At 47.0% G+C, this 25,601-nt stretch overlaps 1 protein-coding gene across 4 annotated transcripts in view; it reads right to left on the bottom strand.

Moving 5' to 3' along the window:
- The window catches only part of HTR4 (5-hydroxytryptamine receptor 4), a 129,316-nt gene extending 104,335 nt beyond the window's left edge, over positions 1-24,981 (bottom strand). For all 4 annotated transcript variants that reach the window (XM_061372865.1, XM_061372862.1, XM_061372863.1 and 1 more), the window contains exon 1: positions 24,889-24,981. The gene's annotated coding sequence lies outside the window, so the exon portion shown is untranslated. The remainder of the gene's footprint in view (positions 1-24,888) is intronic.
- Between the last annotated feature and the right edge of the window lie 620 nt (positions 24,982-25,601).

The following is a 25,601-nucleotide window of genomic DNA, read 5'->3' as shown; positions in this document are numbered from 1 at the left end:
ACAGCAGGACCAGACACTCCTATCGGGAGGTAAAGTCTGTGAACTGAGCTGATGAACAGAGAGCAGAAATGGGAGCTTCTCCAGACAGCCAGGCTAATGGAGGGGAAAGATATGACTGAAAAGATGAAATTGCAATGTGAAGGCATTGCAGAAGCATCCAAGGGTGTGAAGATTGAGTAATGTATCCGAGACTGATGTGCGTGGCATTTATCTAGTAGTTATTTGCCATCTCTAGTCACTGATCTCAGTCCTCCATTCTTTAAACACAGCAAGTCATTCAGTGGAAGGAAGATTCAGCAAAAAGCCCTGAATGCAGTTAACTGATTGAAGTATTTTCTTTCCTTTCACATATGAGGCGCCAGAATCTCACTGCCTGTCTAAGCAAAAGAAACTTCTGATGTTCAGACAATAGTATTATGGAAACGACTCTTAAAATAGCAAGAAGAAGGAAAAAAAAAAGGCATATGTAAAATACAAACCTGTGCTTGAAGAGCAGAACTTTCCCCTCTTCTGTAAGAGAGAAAATAATTACTCCTTTGTACCCCTTGAGACTTCAAGCTCTTTCAGATGAGATTTAATCACTCAAGAGAACTGTTTGGAGCTTTTGTTCAAGATTTCATGCAAGTGAGAGAGAAGCAAGTGCCATTTCAGAGCCTTGTGTTACGTTAATTGCTAGGATAAAGGGAGGCAAAGAAAAAGATCTGCATGTTCCCAAATAGTCCTAACTGCGCCTGAAAGCACTTGCATCCTGAACTAATCTCCCACTTACTTCAAATACCTGATGACTTACTGGTGGTATTCAGTAAGAGGTAACCCACTGCAACAGACTCTCTAATTACAGCATGACCTGTTGCTAATTACTGTTTGACTAACCCACTGCTGTTTTATTATCACACTAAATAAATAATATCCACTCTCTCCTGGCTGTGTTTACAGATCTGATTTCCCAGTTAGCCTCAACTGGAAGCTGTAAGCAGTCCCCACTGGCACCAGTGCCTCCAATCAGACCTGGCGGGTGGTCAGCCCTGCCTTGCACCTTAACAGCAAGGAGACCAGCACAGCAGGACAGCCACTGCCTTGGCCAACAAATGGCCAGGCCAGTTGAAGTCCTCAGAGCTGGAATTATGGACCAATGCAGCCGCAAGGGAAGTGCTGAGGATCTGCAGGTCTGGGAGCAGGCTGCGGGGTTCCAAACATGATGTTTTATAGGCAATGTACCAATATCGTCAAACACCAGATGCTCCATCCCACCATATGCACTTTGGGAAAACTGTTGATTTGGGAAAACTTGATTTGGGAAAACCGACTGGCGGGTCCAGCACTGCATGCTTTCCAGCCACTCTCCCTAGTGATGTGCTCAGATTGAAGGATCACAGCCTTTCTGGACCAGCTCCTGTGGAGGCTGGAAGGTCCAGGTCACATTCATTCTCTCTGATACTACCGCTGCCAGGAGACTGAAAAACCCTGAGTCCACTTGGCCACCACTTCTCAATGCCCAGTCACCCATTCCTCACCATCCAAGCAGGGATGACTGTCACACTCTGTTTAAGTTTGAACTTCTGGAAAAAACTTCTAAAAAATCATTTTGCAATTCTCATGTTTCTTGTGAGAAGATTTGAAATTTCCACTTTTTACTCCCAAGCACAAAGAATCTCTGATTTCTGGCAGGTAGAGCTACCACAGTGAATACTCTAGAAAATAAATTAGCCTGTAAGAAAGCTCATGAGAACAGCAGATTTTTAACTGAATAATGTGCACTACTTATCATTTTTGAATTTGCAATGGCAAAGACTAGCAATAAAAACCTGGTTTAGCCACTACGGCAATACAACTGGGCAAAGGAATCAACGGTGTGCGACTCGTATGTCCCATGAAATGTAACAAAAATAGCTGTAGTATCAGCTCGGGTCTAAGTGTGACCAGCTCTGAACAATTGCAGAGACTCTGAGTTGTGCCCCAGGAACAGCAAAGCAAAAGAAGATGCAGAGGGGAATTCACATCTTGCCCAGCACATCTCTACCATGCTCCAGTCTATAATGTCCTCCTTCTTGTTTCCAGTGGCAGTACAGCAAGTATAGCAGTGCATGGGGACAATACAGCACTGCTCTGCAAATTGTGTAGCTATTTATAAAAGCACAAAAACTGGCTTTAAAAGTTGCTGCTGTGGCTTCCTGTCATTCTGGACTCCCTTTGTGGAGTACAGAGATACACGGTGCTGGAGTAGCTGCAGCCTACAGATGCAGTTTAGTATTTTGAGACTGCTTTTAAAAACTTCCACGTGGGTGTTTGCCAAAGGATCTTTTTTTATATTTTATTTTCTTCACTAGTGAAATAATCAACTTTTACTCATCCTTACACAGCCCATCATAAAGCAAAGCAAAAAACCCACTTGTCCTAAGAAGTTGCAAAGTACTAAATTAGCCAAAAATAAATGTTCTTGCTGGGAAACAAGATCCAGATGTGTCTGCCAGACTCCTTTCATCCAAAGCTGCAGTATTTAAGGGTCCACAACACAGCCTGGATATGTGGAAAGAAATTTCACTGTTGTTGAAACAAAACCAGATAATTACTTGAGAGGAATATCTATCCTCACTCCCTGGATGTGTTTCCCAAGGCTGGAAGGGAAAGCCAGTGGGGGTTTGGTTGACATGATGTTAATGGGAAATCTGGAGTCTCTGTCTTCTTTAGCATATAGGTGCAAGCAGAGGTGGGACACGAGAGGAAGAACCACAGGGAAAGAATGAAAATGAAGGGTTTTCATGTGCACCTTCCTTGTGCATGGCCAAGAACTGCTGCTGCCAAAAAGTGGCTAAGCCACCAGATGGGTAATTCCTTCCTGCTCCCTCCATCACCTACTATTATCAGGACAGGTTTATCACAATGTATCTATCTTGTAGTTCTCCTGCACCCTTAGGAAAGTACTTTATGTATTCAGTGCCTATTTCCCCTTTCATCTTTTTCATCCATCTGAATCAAAAGCTATGGATGACAGTGTTTAATGCAGCCTTGGCATCCTTGAAGCACCAGGAACCAAACAGGCCAGGCAGTGACTCAGGCCTGAAAAGGGCTCTAAGGGAACCTGTAAGTCCTCCATGAAAGTGGCCCAGGCAGAGACCTTTATTTTAGAGTTCCCATAACGTCTATTGCTCCTTCATCATGTTATGTTGTTTGTGTGGAGCATAACTGAGGGCTTTGATTTTAGCTTGCACTGTTAGCACCATTCATTTGACCTTCAGCCAGCTTAAATACAGAGATCTTAAACAAGTGTTATTATAAACTGAAATTTAAAAACCTATTTCCTTGTTTTGTATAATGTACAAGATGGGAAAGTTACAAATCTGCCTGCAAGGAGAAATGTTGTTTATAGCATGAAAAGCCCAATGCTGTCAGTGCAAGAGAAGCATCTGCATGTGCTGTCCTGGGTGAGCCCAGGGCTGTCCTGGGTGCTCACTGAGCTGTCCTCAATGTATTCTGTTTGCTCCAAGATGTACAGCTGGGCATGACCTAGCACAGCATCTACTCCAGCTACACCCCCCCCAGCTGCCCATGTGTCTCCCACTGCTGCTTCGCTGCCCACACAGCTAAGTGCAGAACACAGAGTGCCTGCACAGCTCTGTTGGCTCTGATGATGCTTCAAGCCCGTGAGATTACATCAGTTCAGTCTTGAAGCTTTCGGAAGCGCTCACTAAGACCTCCCTCTCAGGTATGTTTGTGCCAGTAGAGCGAGGCAGCTTTGGGACCACACACATCTCATGCCTGACCGCCCTGGAGCCAACCCCTGCCAGCCACCTCCATTCAGTGGCTGCAACCTTTTTTTCATGTGTCTAAATAAATCATCTGAGAGGGAACCACAGTGTTTGAAAGAAATGAAGAAACATAAGAGTAGGTTCAAAAGTATAAGCAAAAGCAATGCTCTCCTGAAGAGCTGTAGAGGCAAACCAGGTACAGCTCCTCTCCAGCCTGTCCTCCCCATCCTGCATGTTTCGTAACCTAATTCTTCTAGTCTAAATGGGATGAAATGATTCTATTCTGTTCTAGTCTATATTATTCTATTCTGTTCTGTCCTATTCTATATTATTCTGTCCTATTCTATTCTGGTCTGTTCTTCCTATCTCTAGCACCACTGAAAGCATGACAATCATAAACATTATGTTAAACTAATTTCAGGATTACAGAAAGGAACCTCTCCACACAATTAGCAAGTGAAGGAATTTAACAGTACTGCATTCACACGGACTAGGGGAAACCCAGACACAAGGAGGTTAAAGGTCATAACAAGGACTACAAAATCCAGCTGGTAGCAGAACTGGAATTAGAAATCAGCTTTTCCCTATTCTGAGCCTGCACAACATCTGCATTAACATCAAGTAACATCTTCTCTTTTCATGAGCATCAAACAGGATTCCACATTTTGGAGTGGCCTTAAGTCATTTGCTGGACCTGTTTTCTGATGATCAGATATGGAAAATTAGATGCCATGGTTGCAGAACAGTTTTATTAACACCCTCTAGATCAGCTGAGTTTAATATCTGGCTCCTGGGCAGTTCAGATAGGGTTCCCATGTCAGGGCCTGTCACTGAGCCAAAAGATCAGAACTTTTCTCTCCTGCAATGCTGAGGTGAGGCATTAAATCTCTGTGTTGAACTGTCACCCACTGTTAAGAGTACAGAATGCCAGAATAAACTACCAGAGCCTTCTCCCACTGTACAAAATGGGATTTATCATTCTTGGTTTGCTGTCTGATTGCCATCCAGCTCATGCCCTCCAGCCACGTGGCAGCTATAACTTACCCGGCTGCAGCGAGCAAAACCTCTCCAAATTCAACACCATCTGATCAAACAACTATAAACAGACTAAATACTAGCACAGCTCTTGATGGCTGTAACTGTTAAAATGTTTATTCACTCTGTAGGCAAATTAGCTTGTGCTTTGGAATGGTTACGGCTACTAACACTTGTCTAACTTAAAAAGCTTTTATAAGGGTTTGTAAATTTCTGTTATTAAATATAACTTAACTTCTATCATCTGGACAGCAACATTTTTCGTTGGAGGAGGATTTCTCCAAAACAACTGCATAGAAGGCTTTTAACTAAGATTTATTTCCTGTTTAAGCAAACAGAATCCCTACACTAAGCAATGGAATTGTATTTGTCCAATAACAGAAGAAAAGGACTTTTCTTGTGTTCCTTGGAAAATCTTATGGAAAACAAAAGCATGAGGAAAATACTTGCATTCTGAAGCTAGGGCAGCTTAGAACTTCACCTGAGCTTCAGGTAAGACCAAGTCTCTCACTATCGGTCTAAACAGGGCAGCAGACCATAGAGCTAGAAGTACCATTCCTAACAGGAGAGTGTCTCAGCAGCCTATGCCAACTGTATTTGCTGATCTCAGTTCTGAAGTACCATGACTGCTTTTCTACATGCACATTCCTACACACCTGCAGCTTGGGGGACACACGTGTGAGTGGCAGCATGACAAATTAAGTCCATATGCACTTGGCAGTGTCCTCAATTTCCTGTGCCCTAAAGACCTGCCCAAACTCATGGATGGAGAAACCAAAAAACCACAGAGCAAAGGTGTTTCTTCACAGCAGCATACACAAAGGGGAAAAAGTTTAATCCTTCCCAAACCCCATCATTTTCTCAAAGTCCACCATACTTCCAGAATCTCCATCACACACACAGAGCTAACGAGCTCTCAGGAGTAATGCTGTGCTGTAGATGGAATCATACTGCATTTGGAAAGCACGAGATTGGATAAAAAGCCTCAAGGAGATTGCCTTACATGAACAATTCATTCAAGCTTACAGAATATGGTTAGGTTTATATTTCATAAAGCTTTCTGAGCCTCTCCTGCTCTTCTGGTTTTGTGTCCTGGTACAGCAACACCTGAAAAGGTGGTAGATCCTGATGCTAGGGTATACCCTTGGATGGCTTGTTTGCGGTATGTAACCAGACCCTTCTTGGGACTCACTAGCTGTGTCCCCAGTTCAAAAGATAGTTTCACCTTGGGTTGTACCATTCATAGCAAAGTCAGCAGGAACAGCTGAACACTCCTTTCCCAGGCAAGCTGGTGGAAACACTGCCATCAGCTTCCACAAGTTGGCTGGGTCCCTGCTATAGAATACAAAACACCAGACCTCGCAGAAGGGTTGAATGAGGGTCAAGAAATAGATATCCTCTACAGAGGATTTGCCAAGTGCAGCGGGAGATGGCAGCCCTCCAGTGACCGTGCTCTCACTTCTTTCTACTAGATACCAGCTCCGAAACTGCCACCTCTTCCTAACAAACTGAAAAAAGAAGGAGAAGGTCACATAAGGCTTGCTATATGTTCATGGCACAAGTTTATGGTCTCTCAATGGGAAACACAGGCAAAACAACCATCTGTAAAAATTATTTCCAAGCCAATCAAGCTTTCAGTCATGCAAGAGTAATAATTTATCATTTCTGTCTTTTTATCCTTCCTATTTGTCATTCCTGGGAAAACTCTTCAGGATGAGTCTTGTCATTTTCTCTAGGATCCAAGGAAAGTCTGATCTATGCTTTTCTGGAATCTCTTCCCATCACTTCTGTCCCTGAGCAGCACAGAAGCTGTTAGCTCTCAGCAATCCTTTAAGATTCTTCCATACACATACATCTATCATTACGTACTTTTCTCCTTAGAGTTTATTTTACCCTGAAATCTCTTGGCTCCAGCAGAACTGCACTTTGTCACTGGTTCCTAACTTGCCTTTTCAAGATAATATTCCTGATAAAAAACAAATAAAAATCTTAATTCTAGTGTTGTTTCTCCCACTACATCAATTTTCCTATTTCCTTCATTAGAATTAGATATGATTTCCACCAGCACGGGAGATCCAGCTAACAGTGCTATGGCCATAACCTCTCTGTAAATCCTTTAGACACTCTCGTAGCTCACAGATCTTTTGAGTGCTGGTATCAACTTACCGACTTTTTTATCATAATTGTAAATGTTAATATTGTATTCATCACAAAAGGTTTATGTGAATAAAAAGCACTACATATTCACTTAAGCGTTGATATTCATCATTTCTCATTCATCAGTTTCTTAGGTTGGGTTGTGTTCTCTGTACTCAGCAGCATGGAAGGAGTGAAGACAAAAGAATCCATGAATCCTAACAAACCACTAGTGCTCAGGAGCTTAAAACACTTTGACAGTAACTAAGCTGCTTGCCCCAATTTTATTTTATTTTTATTTTTCCAGAAAAATAAATCAGTAGTAACCCAGTGAAGATACGCAGGCAAGCTGGGCAGAATGCGCAAGTACTGTTCTGTCTCAGATGATTTTTTTCAGATGCATAATCAGTTCATACTGATGCACGAAACTTCCAGATTTTTGGAAGATGCTCATGAATAACAGCCCCCTCAAGTTACAGCAAACTGAATCAGATGCTTCAGCTTTTTGTGTTAGCAAAATTGTTCTTCACTGACTTTCAGGACAATGAACAGACAGGACTGTTGATCTCACCTGCAGTAGGGACATGACTCTGGTGCACCTTTAGCCCTGTGCTCTCCCAGAGGAAGCGCTCCTGCCCTGCCCACCAGCTACCTCCTGCCCATGGTACAGCAAACAGCACCTCCTTACACCTCCTCCATGGACAATGGAGCTGCCTTTCAACAAGCATAGTGCACTCTGCTTGCTCAGGAAGCTGCTACAGACCCCATACAATTAAAACAACTGTGACGGTAGACAAACAATAGTAAAAAAGTCTGAAGACCATATGGTCTATAGCAGAAGCTGGAAAGGGACAGAGGAGGTCACGCTGTCTGCTGTTAAAGTTAAATATGGATTTATAACTGATTGGATCTTCTGTAATAAACCTCCCTGCACACCTGACTTCCCCCAGATCTTTTCTAACATCCCTATTGATGCATGAAAGCATTTTTGTAGGATTTGTAAACACTGACTACAATGGGTCATCAAAGTTACATCACCCTCGGTGCAGCTAGCTACAGGTAGGGCTTTTGCACGTGATTGACAGCCACAGGGCCTGTGGATTTAGGAATATTACAGTCTGTGCATGTGTTTCATTGGGATTTTGGACCTTAGCCCCCAGCTCCCGACCCTTAACCTTGGAGATCCCAAATGTGTCGGCACCATTTGAACCAACTTCCCCAAACCAGTTTCATTTCTGTGCCTTCTCTGGATACACATGTGGCTCTTGGTCACATACAAAAGCAGTACAGGTAACAAGTTTGCTGATAAAGTTAAATGTAGATTTATAACTGATTGGATCTTCTGTAATAAAGAAGACAGGTAACAAGCAATTACTCCCCCAGCCTTTACACGGGGACCATGAGACATAGGACATAAGACCCATAAAGCATTCATACACAGATAATTATCCAGCAATATAGTGATATAGTGGTTTTTACAGCTCAGACCAAAGGTTTTCAAAGGCACTGATGTTCTGAGCTTCAGCAACCTGAGGTAATGTTTTTTAACCCATTTATGCCTTTTTTTCATACAGTTCTCTCAGCTATTCCATTACAAGAACACCAACTGCTGAACTGGTGGGGGGTTTGGAACATGCCTCCTGCTGCTCCTCCTGCATCCTGGGCTCCAGCAGAGGAGTGAAGGTAGTGGAGGATGAGGGCAGGCTGAAAGCCAGGAAGGGAAGAGACCTCTCAGCCTTTCAGTTATTCAGAGCTGGCTTAAAGCTTTTCGGCAACACAGACATCTTCCTCCCCATCCCCTCTCTGTTTTCTGAATGCAGGGGAGGGTGCTCCCTCAGGCGTAACTCTGTGACTGCACAGCTCCGAGAACTGTTTGCTCGGCTGTGCAGAGCATCAAAAGGAAATGTCAGTGAGATTCTGAGAGCCCTTTTTGTGAGGCCAGGTTTTGATGTCTGTGCTCACAGCAGAGACTGCTTTATTCCTGAAGCAGTGACGGTCAAGGCTCTGTTTAAAAAGGGAGATACCAGCCGATAAAGTGGACATCAGCTTGCTTCACCTTCTCCATCAATGGGCTGCTTCTCCTTGCCTCAACCAGTCAGTCCTTCTACTGCTTCACTGTATCCCATCCACACTACTAAAAACCTTCCTCATTAAAAGCAACAGATTGGGCATTTAATTTTCCCTCTGCGTGGCAGGAAATTACATCAGGTCCCGCTATAAATGATCCAGAAGCAAAGTTCCAGCTCACTTAGTACAAATCACTGTCTCTAATAAAGGGAGCTCATTGAAAATAGCTCAACTTTTGTCACGCTGGTTACCTCTGAAATGGGTTCACTCGAGGAATTCATGGGCAGCAATCAGATGTTTTCCTGCCTGCTTTTCATCGCAGCTCATCAGAAATTGAGATACAGTTGGGGAAAGGGCAGGGGAGATAGTCTGAGATGTGATGAGAGAACTAATCCATCTTCAGAAGAGGAACTGATTTTGCATTTCTTTTCTCCCTGCTTATTTTACAGTAAATAAAGAATTAAGGAAGATTGCTGAAAATGTGTCCATTCAGGCAGCAGCTGAATTTCCTACTAATTGCTTTGGGATGACAAAGGAGGAGGGAAAGTGTTGGGACACTACAATAACCAGTAAGTGGTGTGATTGGTGACTACCCAAAACCTTATGTTTTCACGTATGTTGCTAATGATAGAAATTAGAGACATGGTCTTATAAAAACTCCCTATTTACTGAATGATGATGAACATAGGAAAAATACATCCATCTTACAGGGAGAGAGAGAAGTGGAAAGCAATTTATCATGGCATTTATCTTGGCTGAACAAATAACGTACAGGCTCTGCTTCCCCAGCTTTCCCTGCACCAGCCTCATGTCTGATGCAGCTCCTGCAGCCCCAGCTCCCCAGCAGAGCCAGCTCCCAACCTGCTGAGGGCAGGATGAAGATTGGCTTTGCTAAAGCTGACTGTGGAAAGGAGCAGCACAAACATGATTAACCCCCACCATGCACTAAGTCTGACTTTGTTTCCTCTACCTCCCAGAAGGTCTGGGTTCACAAGGGGGAGAAGCTGCTAGGAAACTATATGCTGAGTAAGCACCAAGAAGCATTTGGATATACATCCTGGATACACTCAGGAGGAGAGCAGGACTACCTGCAGGTACAACATAACCTTTAAAAACACCCATGGCACAAGCATAAACTATCTCTGTACAGGGAAGCAGGAAGCACTGATCTGAGACAATCTTCTCCCCTGTTATCTGCATCTTTGGTTTATTATATTTAACCATGCTTTTTATCTGAAGGAAGAGCTCCTAATGGAAAACAGCATCAAAATCTTTCATCAGCACCAACTTAGCAGATCCAATCAGACCTCTGACCACCATCAAGTCAGCAGATCCAGTAAGTAAACAGTTTTTCCCCATGAGTTTTCTTTGTGATCTTGGCTTTTTCACAGAAATACAAATTATGCTGGAACCAGGCTTTTCCCACAGGAAATTTTCATTTGTTACTTGGAAAAAAAACAACCAAAAACCAAACCATTGCAAAGAAAATCTGCTGGGTCTGTCATTCAGTTGTTTCAGCTCCATGTTTCTCTTCAGACAGACCGTGAAACAGATTCTTAGGTCATGGAGAGAAAAATCAGATGAAGAAAAAGGGCTGGAAGAGACCCTGAGGAGCTGTTTAATCAGACCCAACTACATTTTAACCTGCTGTAAATGATGTCTGGGGATAGAGATACCATGTTCTCCTCATGCAGTCTCCCAGGGTGAATACACGCAGGGATCATTCTAGGGTCTACCCTAAACCTTTCTTGATGCATTTTGTTGGTGTGACTTCTTTTCTTATCCCCAACAGACACTGAGATCTGTTCAACACTCTCCTTTCTGCACATCCCTACCTCTCGCAAGCAGTACCACAAGTCTGGCCACACCAGAGCTGACATGGAGCCCAGCCTGCCCCAGCCCTGCTCTTTTCTCCTGCTGATTTATGAGAGCTCTCCTGATCTCTCCCATACCTTCCACAAAATGCAATTCCCAAACCTGAGAACAGTGATGAAAGGAAGGCCTCTGTATGAGTGCACATCACATTCCTCTGTATGAGTGCACATCATGTTCCTCTCTATGAGTGCTGATGCTTTGCTTTTTTTTCAGCATTAGTTGGTGGGTTTTGTTGATTCCCTGATTTATGTATATAACTTCCGTATCCTTTCCTAACCAATACCTTCCTAACCGATCATTTTCCATCCAATTCTTGTGCAGTTAGTGATTTCTGCCTAAGCACAACTCATCATCATCAGGTCCGCCAATCTTTATGTGAGGATCTTCCCCAGCAGTTACTGTGATGAATACAGCATGAGTCCTGCAGAAGGTCTCAGGAGAGAGACTTCTGAGTTTTGCACTCGATCCATCCTCATAACCTCTTGGTCAGGAGAGTTGGGCACTGGGGTTGTGATAACGTTAACCCCCACCAGGGGCTGATGGGAAGCAGACTGTCTGCTCCCAGTTCCTGACAGGACACACATGCACCTCTGCCAGCCGGTGTGTGAAGATGTGTCACCAAGATCTCAGGCTCACAGTGACTTCCAGCAGGTTTTCATGGTTCATGACTGAACTCAACTGGAGTGGACCACACCGCAGCAAGCCATTGCACATCCAACATGCCAGTGGAAGAGGCAGACGTGGTTGATTCCCTAGAAGGAAGCCTGCCACGTGCTAGGGAAAGCTCAGCAGAAACCCTGACGCAGTGCGATCTTAAAATCTGTTTAGGAAAACTGTCTGTATTTATAATCAAGCCTGGATGCATGACTGTGACTTCATGTTCATTCATACGAGAACTGTATGCTCCCACCAGTGAAAATGGCATCTTGATGTTGAGATAGGAGCCCATGATCTCATCTTCCTTACACGGCCAAGCACATGACACCACATTTACGCCAGCCTTGTACTCTATCCACAGTGCTGGGCTGGCTGGAGGACACACAGCACCTGACCCAGCACATATAGTACCAGGACAAAGCCCACTCCATTTAAGAGTGTTTTGACAAACTCAGATGACTGAGAGACGGCATGTAACAACTTGGTGCCTCGCATCTCTGATGGGGTACAGGGTGCCATCAGCCTGAACTTGTCCTCATGTGGGAGCACAGCTTTATCACACACAACTACATTGTGTGACTTCACATACAGCTGCTTAGTGTAGAATCTAGAAGACAGTGTTCCCTGGACCACACTCTTTCCTCAACCAGTGTGAGCACTGCTAATGATTTCTGTTACAGCTTAGCATTGCTCAAAGGCCAGATAGATGAGGAGACAAGTTTACAAGAGGCTCCAAATAGTCTGGCAGTGCCTCCCCCCTACTAACAACAGAGCAGTGGAGCACATAAGGAGCCCCTGCCTTCCTTCAGCCGAGCAGCACAGAAATCCTAATTCACTTGTTTAAAAAGTGCAGGGGGCAGAAGAATTTAAACTCTTGCTAGGTTTTCACTGTCTAAGTAATGCTCCTGTATAGGGACAGCCAGAGGAAAGCTGAAGGGATGAAGACCTTTCCCCACCAAGTCTCCACAAGCAATGTAGATAATCTATCTCATTGCCATAAAAGGAGGGGAATAATGTTGCCCTGTGCTCCACAGCAATCCATACAAATTCTCTGGGATTTAAATTATAAATCCTTTTTAGTGTTGCCCATCCACCTCTTATTTCCCTATTTAATGGGAAGATGAAAATCTCCTTTAAAAGCAGGTATCTCCATGAGCTCAATCACCATGCAATGCATACCCTCTTCCCTTTGGCAAGCTGGGGAGGTCTCCCTGGAACACAGAGGTCAGTGGATGCTTCATGGGGACATGAAAGTACACCTGAAATGGGCTGGACATGAACTTCTGGAGGAAGGCAACCTCCTGTGGCTGGCAGGCCAGCAGCCAGGGCAGACCTCTGCATGTGCAGGCTGTGACAAGGGCATCACTGGGAGCAGAAGGACAAGGCTGTCACTGTACAGCCCCACCAAGGGACACTGTCCCTGGAGGGGTAGCAGTGATGTGGAGCTGGGCAGGCCTGCCCCGCTGCACTGGTTGCTCCATGCAGCACTGGCTGCTCGGTGCAGTGCTGGCTGTGCTGCACAGCATCCCATGCCTGATGCTATTTTTGCCTGGGGCTGGAGCTTAGTGAAGGATGATAATCAGCGTGCACTGTGTTTGCCATTTTTCTTTGCAGAAGTCTTTGGGGTGCATTTCCTGCTGTTGCTTTTAGCTTTAAGTCTTCATCACCTAAAAATGTTTTTGCGTGCCAAGATTAGAGCTTTCAGTCTCTCTTGGGTTCCTTATTATCAGATCCTTGTTCTGGGCTCTCGTTGCTAATATTTCTGTGTGTTTGTTTTTAAATAAACAACAGCTCTCTTAGTAAATGTCCGGGGACCCAAAGATTAGTGAAGGATCTGATGTTTGCTACAGAAAAGGAATGTGGCTGTGGAAGAGAGAGGAACTGACTGGGAAACACTGCAGAGCCAAACATCCCAGAATACCTCATAGCTCGCCTGTCAGGTGGGATGCTGAGAAGGGTAAGGCAGAAAGTTCTTGGTATGTGGATAAACATGGATGAGCCAAAGAGCAGCAGTCCAGCTGCTGCCACCATTGCCATTCTTGCTAATAATAAACAGTGGAGCGGGCTTGCTCCATTGTGCAGAGTCCTCATCTTCAAAGTGCCATGCAGCAGGAATGCTTGGCTGCTGGTGACCCTCCATCTGCCCCAAGCCTTTCCCCTGCCCTTCTTCCTGTCCTGGTGAGTCCTGGTGTGGTGCAGTGCAGCACACAGAATAGCAAAGAGAGACAGGAGTACGTGGGCTGTGCCCCCTCACCCTCCACAGCAACCACCCACCAAGGGCTCCAAAATCCTCCCTGGCTGTAGGTGGAAGACAAGCAAGGCCTGGACTATGTACCATCAAATGCAAAATGTGTGATTATCCAATTTACCCAAGAATTACAAAGTAATCTGAAATAAAAACTAGCTTTCAAAGCCTGCTTGGCTCCTCACTGAGCAAATTTCACCATCCCTGGCTTGCAGACTTGGTTCAGAGAGATGGACACACACCTTGACACCCAAGCAGTGGGAGGAACCTGGAAACATGTGAGATGCCAGCTGGGTCCCCATGCTGTCCTTTGAAGGAGACAACCCTAAAGCCTGTCCTGGAATTAAAAGCTCTTTCCCCAAAATGGGGTTAAAGCAAAGTTGAAGACTCCCTTGAAGACAAAGCTGGCAGCCTTGTCCAGACCCCTGAGACTGAGCAGGGAAGCTAAACTTGGCACCATCTGCTTCAGGCCATACTGTAGCCTGTTCACCTCTCATCCTCCACCTCACAATGCTTTCAGCACTGCTAGGCCAAAAACATGCTCAGAAATGTCCTCTTTAGAACAGGATATTTTCCCTGAAATTATTTAGGAAGTGTAAGAGGTGCTAAGAAAGCTGCTGTGTGTTCAAGAGCTCCCCCTTTGCAGACCATGCTGAGCATCATCTCTACTATGTCCCAGCACTTAGTCATCCTTCCAGGGGGTTTCAGAGGTTTCTGCACATCCATACTCAGCCCATGCTCTGCACAACCCCCTCCCCACCTTTTAATTCTTGCCTTCTCCTAGAACTACTCAGCAGTGCCCATACTTGTTCCAGAAAACCCCAGCAAACCACAGCTCCCACAGCTTCTGCCTTCAGCACTTAAGCCCAGGGAGACCCAGCAAGAACCAGACTGGTACAACAGCATCATCACAGCATGGCTGTAAATAATTAGTGTTCAATAAAGGCCTGGGGTAGATTGTGGCACATGGCAAAACTGAATGATTGAATGATAAAGCATTGGAAAGCTGAGATTTGGGATGGACCACTTTGTAAGGTGGTCTGCCTACTAGCTTCTGAAGTGTTCATCCAAGGTTATGTTTTAAAGAGAGGAAAATGTGATTCCCAAGCAATACCCAAAATGGAAGGTGCTAGATTTCACTGGGCAGAAGTAACCAAACCATTTTTGATACAGAATTAATTCCTGTCACATTGTGGTTAAGTTCAACTCTTCCCTATTTACCCAGCCTCCTGCTTAGACTGCAATAAGAATCCATCCCTGACCAGACCTGCATGCACTTGAGGTTTGTTCATCACCTCTGCAAGTTATAAACCAGGCTGAAAACTTCCTGAGCTGGGTCTTTCGGTAGAATCTCAAGGCACTGTCTGAGGTCTGGTACAAGAGCTGCAATCAAATTTATTTGCCAAATTTCATCTTCCTTAATTTACTATCTTGAAGGATAATAGCCCAAAACAAAATCCACATGCAACACTCTTGCCTCTACCTAATCTTTTTCGGTATTAATAGAGTCTCCATCTCCTGGCACTGAGATGCAGCATTTGCTCTTTAACCTACATATTTCCCTGCCATTATTTGCTATCAGTGATTTCATTTCCCACCTTTCCTAGTTATCGTGATGTCCATCATTCTGGGAAATGATACTGGGGAGCACACTGGAGCTTTCCCTGCCTTGCCTCCTTAGCCCAATATCCTTTCCTCTCTTAAAGGCAGCTCAAGTGCCTTTTTGGTCCCTGTGACTTTGTTAGCTTTAAAGCAGAACCAGGACAGTGTTCTGGCTTAGCAAAGTAAAGTCAGGAAACGACAGAAAAGTTGTTCCCTGCTCCACCAAAGGCCTGTTTATCGCAGCCCCTGCCATGCTCCTCATGGGGAGGCTCCAGCAGCATCACCTGCTCAAAGGGATGGTGGGCTGCATCCCAACAGTATAGGCCTGGGTCAGAACTGAGCCCTTGCACAGGAAATTTAATGGAACAAGAGCTGGTAGCTCAAGGAAAAGTGAATCTTCATTAAGCAGAGAGGGGAGGAGTGAAAAAGATTCTCCAAGTGTTCTGCTCTCTCCCTCCCCACCTGAGTAGGGCAGGTTGGACTAACACGTTTTGCAGCTGGGTTTGCCTTCAGGACTCAAGCTGCCAGCTAGCACTAATCCATTTCAAATGCAAACACCCTTAGGTCTTCATTTTTTGGTCAGTTCTAAATTCATGATGCCAGCTCTTAAAACTGAAAAAAATCCCTGACCTAAATCCCTTTATAAAAACCAGTTAATTTGAAGAAGTCATCCCTTAATACAGCCCTAATTCTCTTTGACATCTCCTGTGCAATCCACTGGAAGCACAGTTTGCTGAGTAGGACATTTTTTCATGTAATGTATATTTACCAATCAGATTTTATACACCAGATGATAATGCTATGGTGAACTTAAGGGCAGTTTATTGACGTCCCATCGTCATGGCATTGTAATGTAAAACATCACTGTGCCCACTCTCTTCCCCCTGTGACAATTTCAGAATTTCTACTTTAAAGTCACTTTTGAAGAAGCTGTTCCAGGCAAAACCAACCCAAACCCCAATGTCAGTGTTTCTAATAGACACCTCAGCAAAGCTGGAAGTTATGACCTCCAAAACATCACATCCAAGATGCACGTTGCATTGAATTGCAAAGTGTCCAGTGACCAGAGCCCATGTTCGTCCTCCTGCTGTCCCTGTAGTGCATAAAACTGAGCTGAAAATCTCATACCCTTCACAGGTCAGTACAGTTGAAGACAGAGCTGGACAAGAGCTGATGCTCTAGGAAGCCACAGAGGAAGGAGATATTCCCTGCTGGAGCACTTTAATATGTACAAAGGAGGATGCAAAGAGAAATTGTTCTGGTGCATGCACGGCATTTAGGAAGGGTGTTCCAGCAGCTGCCCAGGGAAGGTCAATCACAACTATGGACACAGGGCCACACAAATATTGTCACAGGTATTTGCTCTCCGCTCTGACTTTACAACAAACTGTAACCCACAGGTCTCACACCATGTTGTCTCATGAAGAGCCCACCTTCCTCCTCTCTTTCAGCAGTTACTTCCTTCAGTGGCAATGGTTACTCAATGGATCAGAGAAATCCTGAGCTGAACGGGCAGAAGAAAGGAAATTCCCTTCTTCCTCTGACTTCCTACTTCCTTGGTTAGTTTTTAATCATCACTGTGCAAGTAACACTTGCTTTATTTTACGCAGTATAAACAGAAGTGCAGGTAGGGCTGGTTGTTTTCTTTCATCAGTTAAAACAAAAGGGATCCAAACAGTAAGGAAATGTAGCCAAGCAGAGTGCACAGAAAGCCATGCATCATAAAAGGCATCTTTGCAATTAGTTTTAATCAGATTCTGTGACTTATCCCTGACCAGCTAGACTCTTAAACTCCTACCAGAAGTAAGATGTTTACTTTGCACTTCTCTCACATGCCCCTACAGTAAAAGACAGGGTGGCTCCTACTGACAGGCTTTTGAAGCTGCTGATGCTGAATTGCCAGTGTCTGAAAGCAGCTCCATGTGCAACATGACCTGAAAGTCAGATCCAAGAACACTGATAATTCCAGAATGGAAAGTGGATGAAGGCAAAGAGGAGGAGGGAAAGAGAACTTCATCTTCCACCAGCAGCAACTGGCATTAAGCAATTGGCGCTTATGCGCTTGCACAGTGGGTGTCCCATTTACTTCTACCAAATACCCACCCTCCTCAGAGTGAGGGCAAAGAGTGACATCCAGAGCGGTGACATCCAGACCCATAGCACTGCATGTCACAAGCAAATCCAGCCCAAAAAAGTCTCTTGTACGTTACAAGTGTCCCACAGCACGCTGACTGCGTGTTCCTTTTTTAAAAAAAAATAAAAATCAACACAAAACCAAACTTATTTTCCTAGAAAATATTTATTTTTCTAGAAATCTCTTAAAACTAAGGGTGCTACAAACCCCAAATATTGAGTCACCTGCTGCCTGCCCCATCCAACCCCCATCTTCCTCCCTGTTTGGCTCCTCCAGGCACAAAGACTGTGCACATCCCAGTATTCACTGCTTTGTGCAGCCTATGGAAGCCAAGAAAACTATTTGTTTCCCACACATGCTCTGGGGCTTTAGATCATAGCACCGTGCTGTGAGGTGAACCTCTTTGCTCCACCTTTGGCTGTCAGTGGGGGCATGCAGAGCGGTGTCCTGTAGGACAAACAGCACCCACGTCTCTTGGGAAGCTGCTGTGCTGTGCTCTTCCTGACACATTTCAAACAAGATGTTCCTGTGTAACCTTATCTAGGTGTTCCTGCTCTGGCAGGGGGACTGGACTGGATGATCTTTTGAGGTCCCTTCCAATCTCCAGCGCACTGTGATACCGTGAAGCATCGAAGTGCTGTTTCTCTCACTGGCATTAGCAGGATACCAGTTGTTCACCTAAGGTTAGGCAGGAAAGGCCTGTGATATCCTCCTAAGACATCAAGCAGCATCCCAGAAAATACTGGCTTTAGAATAAGTCCTGGAATCCATTCAATACAGGCAGGTGTTTCTTTAAATGTCCACTGGAACCTTTTGGTACCTAATGCTTAGAATTTGTAATAATGCAAAATTTGTAATAAATGCACATTTGTAATAAATTTGGTTTAGAATTCAGCTGAGCCCTGTGTGAATGATGGCACAAAGTGCCCCAGGGATGGGGAAAGCAGGGAAGGAAAGGAGCTGCTCAGCTGGAAGGAAGGATGGAGAGGGTGACTGAAGGCTGGCTCCTCTCTGAGAGCGCTCTCACACCAGAAAGACAGCATCCCCTGTTCTCCTTCCTGTCAGTCCCTACTCATCTGCCTGGTAAATAGGACCTCACTTCCCAAGGTGCCCTGCTCATTCGTGCTGACACAAGCAAGGCACAATGCAGCATGCCAGGTCTGGTCTCAAGCAGCAAGCCCTTCCTCTCTTCTCTCCCCATACACACCCCACCTGGCACTGCACCAACCAGAAGACCACATGTCTTCTCCATGAACAAAACTCCCAGGATCAGCCTGGAGTTCACCCCAGGAAGGGGTCAAACCACTGAAATGATTTCCTCATTCTGTCCTTGCAGATGCTGTTACATGGACTGCTTGGAAATCTTCACAGTCAAGTGAGCATTTAAGCAGGGCTTGGTGTTGGGGTTTGGGGTTTTGTCTCCTATAATTATTAAAGAAAACAACTGGTTTATTTCTTTTTTTATTATTCCCCATCTGATATTTTAGAATGAATCATGGAGACATTTCCTTAACTACGGTTCGTCTTTTGTTTGTGTCTTTCTTTTCTAGGTAGGAAAGCAGACAAGACAATCACAGGAGTCCTTTCCCATCTTCAAAAATCCACAAATGATATTAGTGATAATATTACTGCCAACTTCAAGGAGGGCAAGAATTTCAGCTCTGGAATCTGTTTTTCCATGGATGAGCCCCCTTTCACTGGCATAAATCAGTGCAGTACCACAGTAACACAGAGTATATTACGTGTGCCATGGACACTGCTAGACCACAGGCAGCGGTGGGGCTCTGCAGAACAAGGGTTTTAACTGATCCTGCTGATAATTACTTAAAAAAGCCACAAATAATCTTCTCCAGCTTTTGTGGCCCATTTGAAACCAGCCTGGACCTCACCTTGCCAATCACCTCACTATACATCACACACTCTTGTTCAGCCAAGCAGACTCATGCATGGAAAAGTTCATTTGTTGGATCCAGTGTTCAGCTGCAACCTTCAAGTCCTCTCACAGAGACCTCTGAGAAAGGCTTTACAAGTGGCATCTCTGACCTTCCTAATGTTAAAGCAGCCATGGTACATGATAAAATACATTAACTCGTTTGTTGCCATTCAAATTAACCCTTCTGCACTTGAAGGCAGTATTGTGAGCTTTTCATAGATGCTGTGAGAGTGGCTGCTCAGATGCCGAAAGGGATAATGTTGAAATTTACTCATTTCAAGGACTTTCAAGCTTAAACGTGGAAACCTGACAGCACAAGCCACAGCATAGGTGTCCCCAGGCCAGAGCCCAACAGCAGCAAGAGTCAGACACTGCTGCCGTGCCTGTCGCACAAAGAACAAGAGGAGGACATACATGGTTGAGGGGTTTGTTTGAGGACAAAGACCCTGACAGACACCCTGAGCTTGGGTTCCCACTGAGAGAGATGCGGTGCAAATGAATGGGAAAACTGCTGGCCCAGGCAAGAACTGACTGTGCCTCCCCCCCTTTAATGTACAGCATCAAACCTGTCTCCATGGGAACTATAATAAGGGCAGAACTTGTCTGTGCCATCTCAAACCGAAACAGGGAGAAAGAGTCAAAGAAAATAACGAGCCTCACAGCAATGTGATTCTGAGCAAAGAGAGCCTGAGCAGATGGAGGAGTGAGTGCCCTGCTGCCACCACACACCAGCTCTTTGCTTCGCTCCCTCTCAGCTGGGGTGAGTCCCTACCCTCCTGCTCTGGTGCTTGCAGCTGTAGACTGTGCTGAACAGACAAATGCAGAACAGCAGCCACTGACCACGGCTTCAGCTCTGTAGCGTGTGGCTGAACACGGCTGTCACCCAGGCAGAGATCAGAAGACAGGCACCGAGCTGGGGAGGGAGGCAGAGGGAGCGTGGGGATGCTGCTGGGAATGGGTGCATGTGCAAGCGGGACTACGCAGGACTGATTTACACCTACACAAGCTTTAAACAATCCTGTGGGTGTGAGTACCTTTACAGACAGAGGAGATGAGGGCAGGGTGGAGTAGGTGGGGATGAGATATACTGAAGGCAGGACACCAAACTCCTGTCTTGGTTCTGTGAAATAGAGATCCAGGGATCTTGGGAGCAAAGGGGAGAACCCAGAAAAAGAAAACACTTTCCCTGCTCAACCTTGTGCAGCAGGTCCAGGTCCAACCCTGCTGCACCAGGCACAACCAAGACATGGCTCTGTAAAATCCAGATCACCTGTGAATAAGCAAACCCTCCTGTCTGCATCAGGACATGGGAAGAACACCCCAGCACCACCAGCGCAGAAGGTCAGCAAGCTCCTTTTCACCATTACCTTCCCATCCCAGCCTGGAGGCAGGAGCGGATGGGCTGTCACTGCACCCCAGCACCACTATGCCCTGTGCTCAGGGATGACTCACCCTGGAGAGCTGCTGCCACCCCAACACCCACCTCCACCAGCGCACAAGCCCCTGGTTGAGTGCACCTCCAGCTATCCTCTCTGATTGTTCCCCTAATCACATAACATTGTCAAAGTTCAATTTGTCTTCTTACAGAGTAATTTGCTCTCCACCATGCACTGCTGGCTGTGTCTCACTGTAACCCTCCTGTCTGCAGCCACTCGAACGCATTAGGGTTGAGGAGGGGCCTGAATTAGATTATTTGTTCTAATAGAAATAAATTTAATGGAATTACACAACAAGACCATATTAAAGTCAGCTGCTTTGACCATACTGGTTTTGGTTTCATGTTAGCTGAGAGAACAAGCATATGGCTCATCCTGCTCCATTCTCGTGACCCACACATCAAGGCTCCTGTGGGAGGCAATCCACCCTCGGCACCAAAGGTTAGATCATGCTGGCAACCACCAGGTTTTTCAGACAAAAAGGCAGCCCCACAACAAAATGCACCAGGGAGAACAGGGAACCCCAGGAAACAGAAGTGCAAGGATATTAAAAGCGAAAGCCACAAAGCACTTTCCTTCTCTTCCCCATAAACTGCTCCACAACAAGGTGGCCACATGAGAGCAACCTCAGAGCTGCAGCTCATCCTAAACTGTGTCTTTTACCTTTCTTATGGCTTTATTCCTCACACACGCAGGAGGCAGGAGCAGAAAACCTGCTGGCGTTCAGCCTTCTGGAGACCTGAAGGTACTACCCTGCTTTTCCACCCTAGACATAACCTATGCACGGTGAGAAACGATGCCACACATTCTTCCTCTATCAGTTCAGAGGAGGAACGAGTGATAAGACAGCTGAGGGCAAGTGGGGCCACAGGTGCAGGCCTGAAGGTAGAAGTTCCCATCACCAGCTGAGCTCAGTAGGGAGAAAACCTGCAGTCAGTGCAGAGCAAGCAGAAAGGGCCCCCCTGCTCCTCAGCATCCTTCTAGGCCGTGCTCAGAGTGAAAGACATTGCTTCCCAGAGCAACCAACCAGCTTCCACATAAACACCTGTACCATTTAATTTTGTGTAATGGTCTTCTTAGGCTTGGAAACTTTTGAAAGACTACCTGAGGAATGAAGCATGGGAATGACAACATCAGAACGGAGGATGTCTCTAACCTGGCACTCATCACTGTCCTTTTCAGCAACTGCGCCAGGGAAGCCATAAGTGGATAATTAGTTGGTAGTCTTCCCATGAGGGAAGACTTTCTTTACCCTCAGGAGCTCAGTGATCATCGTGCCCTGACACAAGAGGCTCTGTCGACTTGGCAAACTGTCCCTCCAGATGTTCAGATGCAGAATTCTCAGTATTTATACCAACGTGCACTGCAGTCCTTGTGCTATACCCTTAAATCAGTGCTGCTCCTCAATGAAATAACTGAGATTACTTCCATCTACCCCAAGCTGGGTGTCTGTGAACCATGCATGGAGCAGTCCTGCCCTGCTTCTCTGCTCCTGTGGAACAGTAAGTGCTGGGAGGACAACACCCTCCTGCTTTTCACTCACACAACAGTTTTGGTTTCAAACACAAACCCACAAGGAGTATTTCCATATTGTGTAGTGTGACAGTTGGATGTGCAAGGCAATGTGTTGCCTCCTCACATGTTCTTAGCATACACACCATACCCTTCACTTGTTGCTCCTGCAGTGTGGGGGATAGCCAGAAACGTGGTGAGTCATCACAGAGGACACCTTGGTCCTCACCTCAAGGTGCTCAGCTCCTTTCTCTGTCCCAGTGCATCACAGCACCAGGATCTGTATTCCCGCTCATCCTCCACATTCCCCCAGGCACTGCCTCCTGCCCAGGAGCAGGGCTGTGGAAAGCAGAAGAGACCCGAGGTGTTCTCCAGAGAAGTGAGGAATTCCCATCTCCTCTTTGGCACCCCCTTCACCACAGGCTGCCTGCAGTCCTCTGCCCCACATCAAGCCGTACCTCCCTTGAATTCATCTTGCAACCACTTCCACCAGACAGTTCTCACCCAAAGGACTTAGACCCCTGTGGGCAGGCACCCTTACCCTTGTTCTTCGTCCTGCCTCAGATTTCCTGGAGATAGGGATTACTTGGAAAAGGGGAGCGAGTGTGGAAAAGTCAAGGTGTGCCAGCTGGCTCCAGAGGACGGGGAGGAGGAGGTGGGGGAGAACCACTGATGGAACTCACAGGAACACAGTTGGCGCAGAGGAGCCGCATGTTTAATTTGGAGACTTCCTAGGGGGCTTTAATGAGCCAGCAAGCGCAGTCAGTGCACTTGCTCCTCTTACTTTTAAATCAGTGTTTGTGGAGTACTGAGGAAATTAAACTATTTATCTTTATCCCCAGCAGGGGACTGTTTAAGGAATTAAGATAAACATACCTGGTGTGTAAGTGCTAATTCCTTAAACAAACACACAGGCTCACTCATATGTTTGTTTTTCAACGGCATTACTGGACAGTGCTGACGGTGCCGAGGTCAGGCTGGGAGGGGAGAACAGAAGCAGTGAAGATCATTTCAGAGGAGAGGAAGGCTGCTGCTGCTCCCTGCACATCACAGAGGTCCCTCTCCTGATGGGAACACCAGGTCCCTGGGTCCCCCCTGCCTAGGAGCAAGGGTGGGAGCAGCTCTCACACCACTGATCTGCCCCAAGGAGTGGTACCGTACAGAGGGCTGCAAATCCCGAGCTGGTTCCCAGAGACTGAGCTCAACCTGGCTATGCATCATCCACTACTGCAATGACAAAATCCAAGTAACCTGTGAAACTCTACCTTGCCTTTGCTACCCCAAGCAAAACCAGTCAGCTGCTATAACACGGGACAGGGAAATTCATTTTCCTTGAGCAAACACAGCGCGATACTCCCGTTAAAAGGAGTATATTTTATTTCAAAAGAGAAATGAGGTCATAATGACATCACACACTTCAAAGCACAGCCCAGGCCAACTACCACTGCTGTCTAGGAGATCACGGCTGGCAAAGCAGGACCCAGCTCCCTCCTGGCTGCCCTGAAGCCGCAGAAACTTGCAGCTGTGTCACATCCTAGTTACTCACCCTTCTATGAAGTTTCTATGAGGGAAGTTTATTTTGGAGCTAGTAAAGATGCCTTGCGGGGGGACGGTAGGGGAAATAACACTGCGTTTTCACTCAGACACAGCTCTGCCTCTCCTGGCGTTAGCTCCACAAACTGGCTCCAATCCCAGTACCTGAATCAAAGCACTTAGAGATGCTAACTTTCCTCAGCTTCGGAGCAAGTCTGAGACAGGTCGGCATTCCGCACTGACGAAACACTTAGCCACAGCGACAAAAGCTTGGAACCCCTACTGAGCTCGGATGTGACAGGGAAAGCTTTGCACTGTGGACCCTGCGACATGCCTGTCAGAGCACGGAGCTGGCTGAACCCCCAGAGCTCTATTGCTGGAAAACACCTCCCTTCCTTCAGCACCTTCACGAAAGCCAAGCTTCCCACTCGTGCAGATCCCGGCCAGGCTCCTTTCCTGGCAACTTTCTCTGTGGCACCGGGCTCCTGTCCTGTCCCAGCCTCACCAATGCTTCCTGCCTTCCTGCGGATCCCTACCGGTAACTCCAAGCAGTTCGCTGAATATCACGGGTTGAACAAGCGCAGAGGCATCGGAGCCGGCAGGCACACACGCCGATAACAACGCCCGTTGTCAACACCCCCCCTGCCCAGCCGCTGCCCTGTCTGTGCATCACACCCGGCAACCCGCGCTGCTGCCCCCTCGCACCAGCCACCGTCCCAAAGCCGCGCCGCTTCCCACGGGATACGCGGTGACCACAGCGCCCGTTCCCGACCCGCACGTGCGCTTCCCGCAGCCCCACCGGTGGGCACCGAACGGCGGCGCGAAGCCAACCGGGGGCAGCTCCCCGGGCCGGCGGGCGCAGCGCGGATCCCGGCCGGCACCACCGGGGGGGGCCGGCGGCCGAGGCGCACAGGGAGCGCGCCCCTGTCCCCGCTCAGCCAGGCCGGTCCCACCCGCCGCGGGCTCCGCTGCCTTACCATGGCCGAGCCACGGTGAGTGGCACGGCGCGGCTCCCCAGGCGCGGCTCCTCATCACGGCGGCGGGACAGGACGGAGCCGGGCTGGGCTCGGCTCGATGTTGTGCTGTGCGGTGCGGTGCGGTGCGGTGCAGGGGGGACCACGCTCTGCGCCCGCGGGGCTGCGGCGCTGCCTGCCGAGGAGCGGCGGGAGCGCAGGACGAGCTGCCCCCGCCCCACGGCTCCGCTCCGCTTCGCTCCGCCCCGCCCCGGGCAGAGGGGCTGCCCGCACCCCGCTCCTCCCGCCGCGTTAAAGCTGGGTCCGTCGCGTCCCGTCCTGTCCAGGGTGGAGGTGGCTCTGCCGCCCCCCCGCAGCCGCATCCCGCAGCCTCCTCCCGGAGCGCTCGCAGCCACGTGTCCCCCGAGTTTTTATCTTTGGGTAGGGCAAATCTCCCTCGATCCCGGCAAAGACTTTGTGATGCTCCTCTTGGCCTTTAAAGCCAGGTTCGGGGGTCTGCGTGCTTGTGTGTGTGTGTGAAAACGGCAGAAGGGAACTAGAGCTGCACTGCAAGGGCATTTTTTTCTCGCAGTGTCAGCCCAGCTCCTTTGCACAAATAGAGCTTTGGCAGCTGAAAATCTGGCCCTATGACCCTCAACAAACCTCAGAGTTGGCAGAGAAGGCCACCACAACCAGCTCTTCATCTCAACTTTTACAATACCTACTACTGGACCAAG

Source organism: Neopsephotus bourkii, unplaced genomic scaffold (assembly GCF_033783945.1).
Source record: "Neopsephotus bourkii isolate Nb327-2 ecotype Australia unplaced genomic scaffold, CSIRO-AGI_Nbou_v1 NB_1622, whole genome shotgun sequence".
NCBI classification, from domain to species: Eukaryota; Metazoa; Chordata; class Aves; order Psittaciformes; family Psittacidae; genus Neopsephotus; species Neopsephotus bourkii.
This window is presented reverse-complemented; position numbering and strand designations above follow the sequence as displayed.